Consider the following 14,918-nt stretch of genomic DNA (forward strand, 5'->3'; position numbering starts at 1 on the left):
AGATACGATTATGAATGCCACCTTTTTCAATAGAATATAGTATGCACTAGTATAATATTAAGGGATAATATCCATTTAAATTATGAATTTTGGTGAGATTTATAATGTTAGAAACTGGAATATTAAATTACGAAATTTTAATTTTTGCATTTGTTCATGTACAAAACAATCTCTTTTGGTGATATATGTTGAAAATGATATTGTTTCATTGAAATAAGTTTTTTAATTTTTGCTTTACTCTCTTCTTATTTTAGTTAAACGACAATTTTTTAGCATAATCAACAGACATCGTTTATATACAAATAATACAAAATTGAAAGTAAATATTAGTATGATTTAAAACACTGTTTTCAAATCTTAAATTGACTAGAATTTACCAAAATTCATATTTAAATTACTATATTAGGTGTAGGTTTTGACCTTAGGCAGTAAAATAGAATATTTATGAAGGTTGGCATCACCGATTAAGTGCATTCTCCTCATTTGGACACCACATTCACAGGATATTTGAAGTCAACTAATTTTTTACTACCCCAGATTACGTCGGCTGAATCGAAGCGTGAAAGTGTGTGTTCGGATTCCCTAACTTCTGTATCGGATGGAATATCTTTTTACCACATGGAAAATTTGAAGCTTTTGAGTAATTTGGATGCAATATATTTTAAATAGTTAAAAAGTTGATAAAATATCAGCCCCCTTTGATATGAAGGAAGAAAGAGAGAAATTTCCATGGACAAAAAGGAACCAAAAAAATAAAAAATCAAATTGTGGTGGAAATATTAGGAAATAATTTGTTCAATTTGTAAATATTGCAAAAGTAGTAGTAATAATAAAAAAAAGAGAAAATAGATAAAAGTTTAAAAAATCCCTTATTTCAAAAGATTCGTATGCCATGATCTCATATTCCGAAAAGTCAACGAATTCAATCCCAAATTTTAAAAGGTCTACGTATTGAATCTCTTTTTCTGATATCTCCCTAATTGAGAACTCGACTCTTCTCGAAAACAACTCCTAGTAGAAAATTTTTAAGCTTTTGAATCAAGTGGGAGCACGACTTTTGAACCTACAGATTCGAATAATTTCCATATTTACAGAATTGATATTCTTTGTTAGTTTTTCAAATAGACAATCTTAAAATATTTATTTATATATTTAGACATGAAAACATAAGTGCTGGGACACTATTATTACAAGTTTGATTCAGCCCATAACAGGTCCAGATTGTTAGCCAGCTAAGTTAATATGGGCTTCAGCCACCAGATCTATTGAGCCAATATAATTTAAATTCGGCGTAAGTGGCAATGTAGTAGTACTAATTTTTCAAGAAGCTATTAAATTACTATCACATGAAAGAAATCATGGGAGGGTACTATGTCTTTTCAAGTAACATGACTGAAATAATAAACTTTACCCAAGTGGAAATATTTTTCCTATTTTTTAAAAATTAGTTAGTTAGTTAATTATAATTATAGGAGTACATAATAAAACACGTGTGAAATAATTGTGATATCAACTCGCCAAAAAGAAGTTGACTATTTCGGATAGTTGGTATGGAATATTTTAATGTGTAATAATTGAAAGGAATAATACATAGCTGTGTAGTTCCAATGTAGCAATATATACATATAACTATTATGTTTATTTTTTTAAATATTTTTTATCAGCTGTTTCAGGCCTTTAAATAGTAACCATAATTATGAGCGAATTCTGAAATAAAAAACCCCCAGAAATATAGAAACGGCCGGCGGTGGCTCATGGCGTTTGGACGGCGGCAGATAGCAGTGCTTCTCCTTCTTTACTTCTTGGTTGTGTCTTCCACGGCGATTCCAGTGTCAAGTAAGGGTTTAATTTCAGCTATCATAGCTTTGTCTTTATTTGCGTGTGACATTTGAGTTATACTTATATACATACATACTAATATTAATTTTAAAACCAAGTTTATTTGATAGTCATGTTAATCTAAATACTATATGTTAAAATCTGGTGCAATTTTCATGATCATTTGAATGTATGTATATTGATTGTTTTGCTCGACAGGAAGCCTTAAGACAATCAAGAATCAAATGTTATTCGGCAAGATTCAGGTATCTCTCTCACAAACACATAATTTCACATGCATATCATATTTAATTCTCAAACCGTTGTTTAGAAGCTTAACCATCTGAGATTATGAGGCTGGATGCTAAATCCTATCCTATTCTTATTTAGTTCGTCCATTTTTTTTTTCATTGGAAAATAATAATGTTATCCTATGTTTACATTGGAAATCTACTTTTATTTAGTTGGCACACAATACTCAAATCTTTCATTTTGCTGCTTCTTATTCAAAGTACTACTACTACTACTACTACGTACTCTTTTAAAAACAGATATATTGCACACTATATATATATACTATGGAATGCAGTTTTTTGTGATATTTAAGTGAAGCTTCTTAATTACTAGTACTACTTACCTAGCCCATGAAGAAGTATAAAGGAAATTGATTTAAAAATACGAAAATGATCCTAAATCGACCTTAACTAATTTTTTTCTATTTAAACTTTGCAGGATGTTAGAAAAATTGAGAATGATGAGTGGGTGAAGGTGAAGTTGTTGGAGAGAAGAATGGACATTGAACTTGAACTTAATGATTATCGTGGTCTTTCAAGAAGAAAGCCTCCTAAACATTCTTAATCAGCACTATAATTTTCTTTTATTGAACAATTAATCAAATTGTAATATTTCAAACACGTACACATAATAGACTCTCTCATCTTGTTTGGTTTATGGCTTTAGCTTATTCATATCTGCCAGAGTACTGTTGTAAGTTTAATCTGGGGAGCTGATATTTGAATAATGATTCAAAGGAATAAATCAAATGTAAGTTTATTTCATGGGAACTCAACTACAAGCTGACCTTTTTTTTTTAACATAGTAGTTATAATGTCACAATATATACATACAAATGTATGTAATTTAATTAATTTGTTTGGTTCAGCTCTCTCTGCCCGTTAAATATCAACTTAATTGGGAATTTAGGCTCATACTTTTAAATTTCTTCTTATTAGTACCATAAATTTTACTATGCCATGAATACAACTTTTTGTGATATTAAAGGGAAGCTTCGTAATGGCTTACCTAGGCCCAATATGACATCATTATACATATAAAAAAACATGAAAATGATTCTAAACCGATCTAAAATAATTTATTTTTATATAAATTTTGCAGGATGTTAGAGAATTTGAGAATGATGAAGGGGTGATGGTGAATTCGATGGAGAGAAGATCTAACATTGAACTTGACGATTATCAACTTCCGCAATGGCATCCTGTAAAAAATTAATCATCAGTATATATCATGTAAAATCTTAATCCCCTGTATATGTTTTATGTTTATTGAATAATCAATCAAATTGTAATATTTCAAGCATACATATTGAAGAGTACATTCTATCTTGATTGCTTTATTTCTTTTGCTTAGTTATATTGTTTCATCTCAATTTTAACTTCGCCTTTGTAATTGTGAAGCATTAAATTTTACAAAACTGATATTGACTTAGGCTTTGTTTGTACACAATCTTAAAAATTTCAAGTTTTGAACTAACTTGGGCTTTGATTCAGCCCATAAAGGGTCCAGATTGTTAGTCTGCTAAGTTGGTCGGAGTTATGGGTTTAACGTTACTAGTCCATCGGGCTAGTATAACTTTAATTAGGCATGATTAGCTGAATATTATTTAAGAATAGCAAATTATTAACTTTTGGATATGTGGTAAAATGTAGAGATTATTATTGCTGTTGATAATTAATGTTTAATTGGGGTCAATTTTTTACCTTGATTACTTGATTTTTCGTTTTGAAGGATTATTAGACATGTTATCTAAATTGTTAGATAAATTTGAAGGATTGCATCGACATGCACAATCGTGGATCGAATGTTGCTCAGCTGCCATAGTTGAATTTCAAAGTAACATGATATAAATAATAAACTTTACGCAAGTGGAACGATTTTTCCTAATCATCCAAAAATACTTGTTAGTCAGTTAGAATTATAAACACAGAAATAAATTTTACTCCTGCCGTCCCAGATAATTCGGGTCATTTTGACTGGGCACGGGTTTTAAGAATTGTAATGAAAAGTGAGTTGAAAAAATTAGTGGACTATGAGTCCTACCTTTATATATTATATTAGTAGTTTTATAATAATATGTGAGTAGGAATGAGTTAGTGGAATATGAAGTCCACTACCAAAAATAATAAAAGTGAAATGAGACAAATTATGTGGGACGGATCGAATTGGAAAACTGGGACGAATTATCTGAAACGGAGGAAGTATGTCAAAGTAATTGTGGTATCAACTCGCCAAAAGAAGTTGACTAAGTACTATTTTGAATAGCTGCTATGAAATTATTAATGTTTATAATGATTAAAAGGAATAATACATAGCTGTGTAGTTCCAATGTCACAATACATACTCATAAATTATTATATTTATTTTGATTGGTTCATCTCTTTCGGGCCCTTAAATAGAAACCTAATTAGGAATTTAGGATCATAAATTCTGAAAAGACAGAAATATAGAAACGGTCGGCGGTGGCTCATGGCGTTTGGATGGCGGCAGGTAGCGGTGCTTCTCCTTCTTTACTTCTTGGTGGTGTCTTCCACCGCAGTCCCAGTTTCAAGTAAGGGTTTTCAGTTATTTTATCTTATTTGTTCGTGACGTATTATATTAGTTTAGGATTGAGTGAGAGCTATATAAACTAATTTCAATTTGAAAATCAAAGTTTATATGATAGTCATTAGTCAGTGTTAATCTGAACTATACTCTCTCTCTCTTGCATAGAAATAGACATTTGGACTTGATACAGATTTTAATAGATAAAGTAAGAGAGAATATGAAAAGATAGTGTAGCCATGATGCAGTACAAAAAGAGAAATAGTTTCTATAAATAGATATGAATGATTTTTATGGAACGGAAGAAAAAGAAAACTTGGTCTATTTCTATAAAATTAATAGAAGCATTAAAATATAATATAGTTTTCATGATCACTTAAATATGTATATTTATATTATATATATCGACTTTTGTCCAACATGACTCTTTAATACAATCAAGAATCAAGTGTTACTAAGTTTCATAATGTGAATCTTATATATTGAAGACTCATGAATTTGCTCTGGATTTATTCTTGTAAATAAATCCAACAAATAAATAAGATAAACTAAGAAATGAAATAAGAAAAATGGATAAAAGGATAGAGGATGGATTAATGTTATGATTTAGGTGAAGAACAAGAAAGAAATCCCAAAGATACTTTCACATACAAACACATAATGGCTCCACAAACTAGCAATACAAGAACTAGCAAGCATACCTTTACAATCAACCTTAGTCAGACAAAAAATCGAATGCAACCCGAAGGAATTTAATAAGTCTTCAAAAGATGAAGAAGGTGAGCTCTCAAATATGGAGAATTGGTCTCTTACAAATATTCAAAAGCTCATGACAAAAACCCTAGACATGGTTATTTATACTAGAGGTTAAAAGTGCAAAACAAAAGAGGAAAAAGGAGCAAAAATCGCAAGTCGCACAAAACTGCCCGGGTCGGGCATTTTTCCTCTTCAATAGGGCAAACCCACTGGAACTGGGCGTTTTTCTCTTGCAAACGTCCGGGTCGGGCATTTTGCTTGTGAACTACGCGCCTTATGTAAAACGCTCATAACTTCCTCACCCGGGCTCCGATTGAAGCGTGCAAGGTACTCACGCGAAGCTCTTTCGACGATGAAGACAATGGTGGTCTGAGGAGAGAATTTGGACTTTATCTCATAGGGAAATTCCAGTTTGAATCAGACCTCCAAATTCGGATTGACTCCTTGTCATGTCTCCACTCTTTTCTCGGATCCCAATCTACCCATGGCCCTCGATGTCATTGCCTCCTATGATTGTGAATACCCGGATTCACATCATTTCATGTTCATGTATCTCTCTCGCAAACACACAATTTCATATGATATTTTAAAGAACACCGATTTAAAGACACGAAAATGATTCTAAATCGACCTTAACTAATTTTTTTTTTTAATTCAAACATTGCAGGATGTTAGAGAAATTGAGAATGATGAAGGGGTGAAGGTGAAGTTATTGGATAGAAGACAAACCATTGAACTTAATGATTATCGTGGACCAAGATATCCTCCTAAACATAATTAATCACCACTACATGTTTCTGATTATTGAAAATCATGAAAATAATAATATTTCAAGCACACATGATGAGACATCTTGTCTGGTTAATGGATTTTGCCTGTTCATATCTACGGCCTTGTTTCAACTTTGTGTCCGGCGATTAAAACATAAAATGAATGTAATAATATCCCACATCAGTGTACATAAAGAGCTTAATCCATTTTATAAGTCTCATGGGTCCCTCCTCCTATCACCAATTGGTTTTAGGATGGAATCCATAGATTTCTATCATGGTATCAGAGCAGGTCGCCAATTGTGAGCCAAATTTAATTGACCCAGCAGTATATCTGGGCTGAAACCGAAAAAAATGACTGACCCAGCTAGACCTGCCCAAGGTTTATCGAACGGCGGTTAAAACCGAAACCGTAACCGTCGGTTACGGTTCCGAACCGAACCCGTAAGAATTTATCCTAACCAAAACCGTCGATTTTTGAACCGTGGTTCGGTAAAGGTTCAAAAATTTTCGAACCGAAACCGTGCCGGAACCGGCAGTTCCTCGCGGTTTCAAACCGGAACCGTGAAAAACCATTGGAAAACCGTGAAATCAAGTCCGAACCGCAAAAACCGGCGGTTTGGAACCGTGAAAAACCGTAAAAAAACCGCCGAAAAACCGCCGGTTCAGAACCGAAATCGAAACCGGCGGTTTTGGAACCGGAACCCTCGCGGTTCGTTTTCGGTTCAACAATTTCCAAAACCGAAACCGGCGGTTTCGAACCATAACCGTCGGTTCCTGAACTGTGGGCACCTCTAGACCCAGAAGTATATCTAGGCTTAAAATTTGTGCCAGTGGTCCAACCGATAGGAAAAAAATTGGGCTAGTTGTCCAACTGATGATAAAAACAAGTCCAACCCCTCCAAGGTTCACTTTAAAGGGTTTGAGGGAGGGTGTTGGCAATTGAAACATAAAATGAATGTAATAATATCCCACATCTTTGTACACAAAGAGCTTAATCCACTTTATAAGTTTCATAAGCCCCCTCCTCCTATCACCAATTGGTTTTAGGATGAAATCTATAGATTTTTATCCCTTTGTAATTGTGGTTTATTATATGATTTTCAGATTTATGGAATTGCATATTTGAGTTTGGCAGTTTTTTTTATTATTCAAATGAAGCTTCCTTAATTACTTACCTATCCTTTGGAGAAGCTGCGTGGACATTAATATGGTATCATTATATATAATTAGGAATTGTATATTTTCTAAAAATGAAAGATTAAGTTAATTTATTTCTAATTTAGGAACGCTTTCCTTTACCATCCTAATTGTTGTTATTTTTAAAAAACATTCCTATTCAAGTAATTGCGTTTTAATTTTTGTGTCCCTAAAAGATAAGTTTTTTGCAATGAGACCGATCATATTTTGTTTTCACATTTTCGACGTGGAACAATTTAAATAAGCTTTCTAATTTAAAGATAGGTTTAATTAGCGCTTATGGTTTTATTTTGTTGCTTTTTAACTCGACTTTAAATATGAGTTATTAATACTCTCTCCGTTCCCTCCCTCATAGTTGAGACGGAACTTTTTGGCGCGGAGTTTAAAAAAGGAATGTTGAGTGTGTCAAATAAATAGATAAAAAAAGTAAGAAAGAGAAAAAAGGTAGAGAGAATAAATTAAAAAGTGAATAGAGTTGAGAGAATAAAGTAAGAAATAGTAAAGCAAGGAAGAGAAAAAAAGTACTCCCTCCGTTCCATAGTAATAGAGTCATTTTACCATTTCGGTACGTTTCATAGTAATAGAGTCATTTCCTTTTTTAGTAAAAGTCAACACATTTCTCCACACCTACTTTACTCTCTCCTACTTTATTCTCTCTTCATCTCTCTACCTTTTTCATTTTTCACTTTATTCCCCCTTTAGTTAACTCACCTAACACAATTTTCTTAATATTCGTGTTGAAAAGAAATGCCTCCATTACTATGGAACGGAGGGAGTACTATATATGAAAATGACTTAACTATGAAAGAACTTTTCGAAATGAAAAAAATGATTCAATTATGAGGTGAATTGTGGGAGTATCATGCAATTTTAGTATAGAAGTGACCATCACCGTAGCTCGTCACTGGAAGATAAGGGGAAGGCGCGTGGAGGGCATGTCACGTGCCAGTGTGCCACTAGTCCCGACAACCCATCCGCAAATACAAATTACTATTCACATGGAAGAAGCCAGCCCCAGGGGTAGATTGGATACCGTGGGAGTATTTTTCCTAATTAAGTACTTCCTTGATTCATTGTTAATAGAAGCTTTTCTTCTAATACAGAGATTAAGAATATTGAGTTAAATGGATAGTCAATTGTGGGGAAGCAAACCATATCTCATATCAGAGAAAAAATGAACAGGAGATGAAAGCATATATACATGAGTGTACCAACCCTTGAATTCTTCCGTTTCCATGTCCGACTTCCTCCAACACCTTGATCAAGGCATATTCGCACGTGCCGTACAAACATAACTTGCACTTCTTGTCGCACGCGCCGCAATGTCTCTTGTCGGAGACGAGTTGCACGCACTCTCCTCTGCAGCACTTCTCCGTGAAGGCGCACTTCTTCTTACACGTGCCGCAGTTTTTGTCGTCGTACTGCAAGTCAATGCACTTGTTATTACAACATGTGGTGTTGCGGCCGCCTTCCAAGGTGTTGTTGCACACGTCGTTGTCCTTCTTGCAGTGGTCAGCGGCTCTATGGTTTTTCTCCTTTGCTTGGAGGAACCGGCTGACACGAGCTGTGGCAGCCGGTTTGGAAGGTGGGGCCCGAGAGGGAGGCGTGGGTCGGTGGTTTTGGCCGTGAGGATTAGGGTTACGGCCATGGCAAAGGCGACGAGGACGAATGTCACTTTGATCACCTTCATTTTTTTTTTGAAGATGAAGGAGGTAGAATTTTTTGTGGTGTTTATGAAAATGAAGATTTGTTTGGTTATTTGGGGATTAAATGAGAAAAGTGAGATTGGTGATTATGGGGGAATGGGTTTATAAGTGTGGGAGAGAAGAGTTGGCGCGGAAATGGTGGTGAAGGCGTGTTGTTGCATGGAGTGTGATCGAATTTAGTTGTATACATATTACTATTAATTTCTGATTTTGATACTATAAGTTTTGTTGTGTCTATGTTATGATAATGCGTATGCCATGTTTGATTTCTCCTTAAGATAATCAACATTCATATATAGTTATGAAAAATTAACATTAGTTATTGTTAGAAAAATACAAATCCTATCGTGCGCCTATCAATATTGACTATATACCATTAAACGAAATATGTACTCATAATAAATTGGTACTAGGTTTTTATTTTGGGGAGTATATAAAAAATGAAGGAAAACAAAAGTAGGATTAAATTATATGGAACGCCAAAATGCGAAAGAACCTTCTTGGTTGAGGCCTTGTGAGAAGCAAGAAAAAAAAATGTGAATCTAAGGATGCCATTTATAGAAGCAAAGGAGGGGAAATCGATTAAGAAATACTATGATTGACCTAAATCAACACGATATCAAATTTATTTAATAATTCGTGACATTTTCCTTATGATACATGATTAAAATTTAAAACTACTTTGTATCCCTTCCCCCATCTCTCTTTTATTTGGAAACTAAAATTATTTATACTAAAACGTTCTTTCAAATGATCTAGCTAGCCAGCAGTGTGTCCTGTCCCAATCGACCCCCTTTTCCAAAAATAACAAGTTAATTAATAAATATTTAGGTAATTAATTTTTCCAAACTAATTATCTTAATTCTTCCAATTAAAAAGTATATACTATGAAATTTAATTTGTTATAAAAATTAGACTATCATGAACTTTAATTAATTTTTCGAGTTTGAGTTATAGATGTGAACCAAACAAAGCTTGAGATGTAATTAAGAAGGTGGAGATTTTGTTAAATGAAGTGGAGTAAATTTTTTCAGTTAATCAAGCATCAAGATTCATTTCATCTCTCCTACGAGACAGGTGAAATTTGGCAGTCAAATACATGCATGATTTGCAGTCACAAGTTTTCTTCCATAACTGAGTTTCGAAACAACAAGAGTAGACGCAACAAATAATTTAATAATTATAAATACATATTATTTTTTATACTAATATGTTTTGCAGCGGGGCATTGCATCTATAGTTTCAGCAAAAACTTTATGAATAAAAAATTTAATGAAGAAAGCCATTCAAGATACGAATGCCTCTTATTAAGTAGTACAATTAAGGGAAATAGTCCATTAAATTACGAATTTTGTCCAAGTCCATGTAATTCGAAAACATAATTATTGAACTAGGAAGTTTTAATTTTTTACAACTGTCCTATCATCCGTGCACGTATAAAACAATTAATTATCTATAGTGATGCTTAAAATGATTTTGTTTCATTAAGGTTAATACTCCGTAATACAGTAGTAACTTTTTTCTTTTCTTCTTTTAGTAAAATGACGTCCTTTTGAGCCGTTATTAAAAGACATCGTTTATACATGAACAAGAGAATTAAAAAATATAATATAAATATCCCATTTTTAAATCTTGTGAAACTCAACGGAATACAAAAATTCATTATTTGAATTACTACTAGTAGTAGTAGTACTACTAATTTACTACTCCTTGTAGAACATGCAAAATAAATGTCTTGGGCTCGGGTTATAAGAAATTGTTTGAATTTGTAAAAGAAAGTGGAAGAAAAAGTTAATTAGTGGAATGTAGGTGCTACTTCTACATATTGATAATGTGAGTGAAATGAGTTAATAGAATATATTATGTATGACCCGTTGCTAAAATAGTAAAAGTGAAATAAAACGTACATTTATTGCAGAACGGCGAAAAAGTAAAATGAAACATTTAACGCCAAACGAGAGGAATATTAGGTGTAGATTGTGACCTTGGGCAGTAAAATAGGAGTAGTAGAATATTTTGAAGGTTGTTAGCACCGATCTGTATCTATAGCATAGGAATATCTTTTTATCACATGGAAAATTTGAAGCTTTTTGAGTAATTTGGATGCAACATTTTAAATAATTAAAAGTGATAGGTAACTATAAACGACTCCATATGATTTGAAAGAGAGAGAGACATTGCCATGGACGAAAATGAACCCCCCAAAAAAAAATTGTGACTTGAATTCAAAGCTACTAGTATCATTTAGAAAACTCATTCGTTCTATAATGTTGTATGTTATGTTTAATAATTTACCAAATGTCTTTGTGTTTCGGCATTCACCTTTTGCATTTTCAAGTTTAATTGGTCTAAAGTGCGAGTCTTGATTTTCTGTGTTTTTCATTCTAGAAAGGGATACCAATACACACTAGTCAAGTCAAGTTGAGTTGAACTTAAGCTATACGGAGTAATAAGCTTTTTTTTTTTTATCAAGTACTCCTCCTAGTAGCTACTCTGAGTTAAATTTGAGTCATAATAGGCGATTTGATTGATTTTTTACCAATTAATCACTCACAAAAAAGAAGTGAAGTTTTAATTTTTATAAAATAAAATAACAATGCTAAGTACTTAAAATTCATTAAAACTCAATAAAAAGATAAAAGAATTTTAAAAATTAGAAAGTTTAAGTATTCTTGTTAGTATAAATTAAAGGCGGATCATATAGCGCCCCAAATTTGAAACTACCAAAATCGCGAATCCGTAATTAATCAGCTGAGGCCTGAGGAGGACATCGACCGATACCGGAGCGGTTACGGCGGCGCAGCATTGGCGATGTAGGCGCCCTCATTTCTTTTTGTTTTTTCTTTTTGTTTAGTTACGGCGGCGCAGCCTTTATGATCTAGATGCTTTACTAGTTCATTTTTCTTTTTCTTTCGTGTTTCCCTTCTCGTTTCTCCATTTCACTCCATGTGGTCCCGGTTAGAGCACCATTCCCAATCCGCGCCGCCGCGTCGACGGCGGCCCAACGCCTTGGGCGGCGCAGCCATTTTCTTGAGCGCCCATCTCTGAGGTGACGGCGGCAGGGCGGCGGAGGGATTGAAGACGGGAGCCGCCGGGGGTCTCTATGGATATAGCATGTTTTTTCTTTTTTCTGATTTTCTTTTTTCTGATTTTTAATGCAGTTATCACTTAATCGTTACCGGAGCGTTACCGCGGCCGCTCGGCGAGGTAAGAATCAAATCGAGCTTTCTTTTTTCATTTTCATTTTTCTAGTTACATGCTCTTTAATCATAGCTTTCATTAATCGTTAGACGCTAAAAATGATTTAAAATCTTTTCTGTGGTAAGTGCCTTCATAAATTGCTCATAATGATTTAGATACATGTTTTTTTGGGAAATATATAGGATCTATGTTGGAGGAGTAATTAAGTTTGGAGGAAATATTTGAGAGGAGAATGGATGGAATATGTAGAAATGGTTTAGGAGATGTTTTGATGTGGGGAAGAAAGGAACACTCAATTTCTTCAAACTTTCTCAACTTCTCAACTTCTCAACTACTACAAAATGTTACAACTCTCCCCTATTTATAGGGATTCACTTCACATTCTAGAATTCTCTATAATATTTTTATATCTAGATTTTTTCTCCATAAAAATCTAGATATTTTCCTAACATTCTAGGAAATTCTACTAAAATATCTAAATATTTTAATACATCCTAATTCTAGAGAATTCTACAAAATATCTATAATCTAGAGAATTCTCTTAAAATATCTAGATATTTTAATACCTATTAATATCTAGATAATTCTATTACAAAATCAAGTTTAACTATTTATTCCAACACCCCCCCTTAAACTTGATTTGTCATTCCGAGCAACGTCCTGATCTTGATAAAGTCTTCGTACTTGAGGGGCTTTGTGAAAATATCGGCAACTTGATCTTGCGATTTCACATACTCGACTAGGATCTCCTGATTTGCAACGCAGTCTCTGATGTAGTGGTAGCGGGTGTCGATGTGCTTGCTTCGGTTGTGGAACACTGGATTTTTGGATAGCGCAATCGCCGACTTGTTATCCACACAAATAGTTGTTGGCTCCTTTTGTGGCCACCCGAGCTCCGATAATAAACTTCTGAGCCATACTGCATGACAAACACTGAAGGTGGCTGCCACATATTCGGCTTCGCATGTTGATAATGTGACAATGGGCTGCTTCTTAGACATCCAAGTGAAGGTTGTGTCTCCCATGTAAAACACATATCCACTTGTACTCTTTCGGTCGTCGTTGTCTCCAGCCCAATCACTATCACTGTAGCCAACAAGTCTATAATCGTTAGCAACTGAATATAATAGGCCATAGTCGATCATACCTTTGAAATATCAGAGTATTCTCTTTGCTGCCTTGAAGTGGGTAGTGGTTGGATTCTCCATATAGCGACTTATGAGTCCTGTAGCGTACAATATATCTGGCCTTGTGCAAGTTAAGTACCGTAGGCTTCCAACCAAGCTCTTGTATAGCGTCGGATCCACCTTTTCTTCTTTATCGTTTTTTGATAGCTTGATCCCGCATTCCACCGGTGTACTGATTGGTTTGCAGTCCTCCATTTTGAACTTCTTCGGGATCTCCTTTGCGTAGTGTTCTTGTGTGATGAATATTCCTTCTTCTTGTTGCTTTACCTCCACTCCGAGGTAGTATGCCATCAGCCCGATGTAAGCACACTATTAAGATATCATTTCCTTTACTTTTCACATAGAGTGCGTGCTCATGTGGGCATTTGGTGAAGCCGTTATCTTCAAGATATTTGTCGATCCTGGTATTCCACGCTCTCGGTGCTTGCTTTAGCCCGTACAAGGCTTTCTTCAACCTCAACACTTTGTCTTCTTGGCCTTTCACCACATAACCATCAGGTTGCTTGATGTAGACTTCTTTATCAAGAAATCCATTCAAGAAAGCCGACTTTACATCCATTTGATAAATCTTCAATCTATTCTGGGCTGCAAGAGATAGTATTAGTCTAAGAGTTTCTAAGCGAGCAACAGGAGCAAATACCTCGTCATAATCGATTCCAGCTCTTTGGCTATATCCTTTTGCGACGAGTCTAGCTTTATATCTTTCAACTTCACCGTTGGAATTCTTCTTGATTTTATACACCCACTTGACTCCAATGGCCTTGTGTCCTTTTGGTAGTGTCACCATCTCTCACGTGTCATTCTTCTCGATGGCTTTGATCTCTTCATCCATCGCGACTCGCCAATTTGCACTTGTTGTAGCTTCTTCAAAGCTAATTGGTTCACAATCAGCAAATAGGCAAAGTAAGGTGAAATCTTCTAACCTTTCGGTGTCTTCATACACCCCATCCAAACTTCGTGTGCGCTCTATGGCTCTTTCATTCAAGAAAGATGGTGGTGAGCTTCTGACAACCGATGTAGGAGATATAGGTGGAGTTGTTTGTTCTTGTTGCTCCTCTCCCGTCTGCTCGCTTGTTCTTTGTTCTCCAAACGGAGTTATGAAGGTGGAGCCATTGTCCGAGCCGAAATCCCATACTCCTTCTTCATCGAACTCCACATCTCGGCTAATCATGGTTTTCTGCGAAGTTGGATCATATAACTTATAGCCTTTAGTGTTAGAGTCGTACCCGATGAAGATGTATGGTTTGCTTTTGTCATCGAGTTTGCTCCTCGTCTGATCTGGTACATAGGCTTTGTTCCCGAACACTCTTAAGTGAGCGATCCCTGGCTTTCTTCCGCTCCAAGCTTCTTGAGGAGTCATTCCCCGTACACTTTTTGTTGGGGACCTGTTAGACAGGTACACGGCGCATGCCGCTGCTTCTGCCCAAAGCTCTTTCGGCAAA

The 14,918-nt window shown here is 34.8% G+C and overlaps 1 long non-coding RNA gene and 1 pseudogene across 1 annotated transcript; one reads left to right on the forward strand and one right to left on the reverse strand.

Moving 5' to 3' along the window:
- Window positions 1-4,557: 4,557 nt before the first annotated feature.
- Window positions 4,558-6,298, forward strand: LOC125191379. Its single transcript, XR_007171093.1, has 2 exons — window positions 4,558-4,663; window positions 6,080-6,298. It is a non-coding gene; the product is annotated as an uncharacterized LOC125191379 (long non-coding RNA).
- Window positions 6,299-8,526: 2,228 nt separating this feature from the next.
- Window positions 8,527-9,117, reverse strand: LOC125186541 (annotated as a pseudogene).
- Between the last annotated feature and the right edge of the window lie 5,801 nt (window positions 9,118-14,918).

This window comes from Salvia hispanica, chromosome 5 (assembly GCF_023119035.1).
Source record: "Salvia hispanica cultivar TCC Black 2014 chromosome 5, UniMelb_Shisp_WGS_1.0, whole genome shotgun sequence".
Taxonomy (NCBI): domain Eukaryota; kingdom Viridiplantae; phylum Streptophyta; class Magnoliopsida; order Lamiales; family Lamiaceae; genus Salvia; species Salvia hispanica.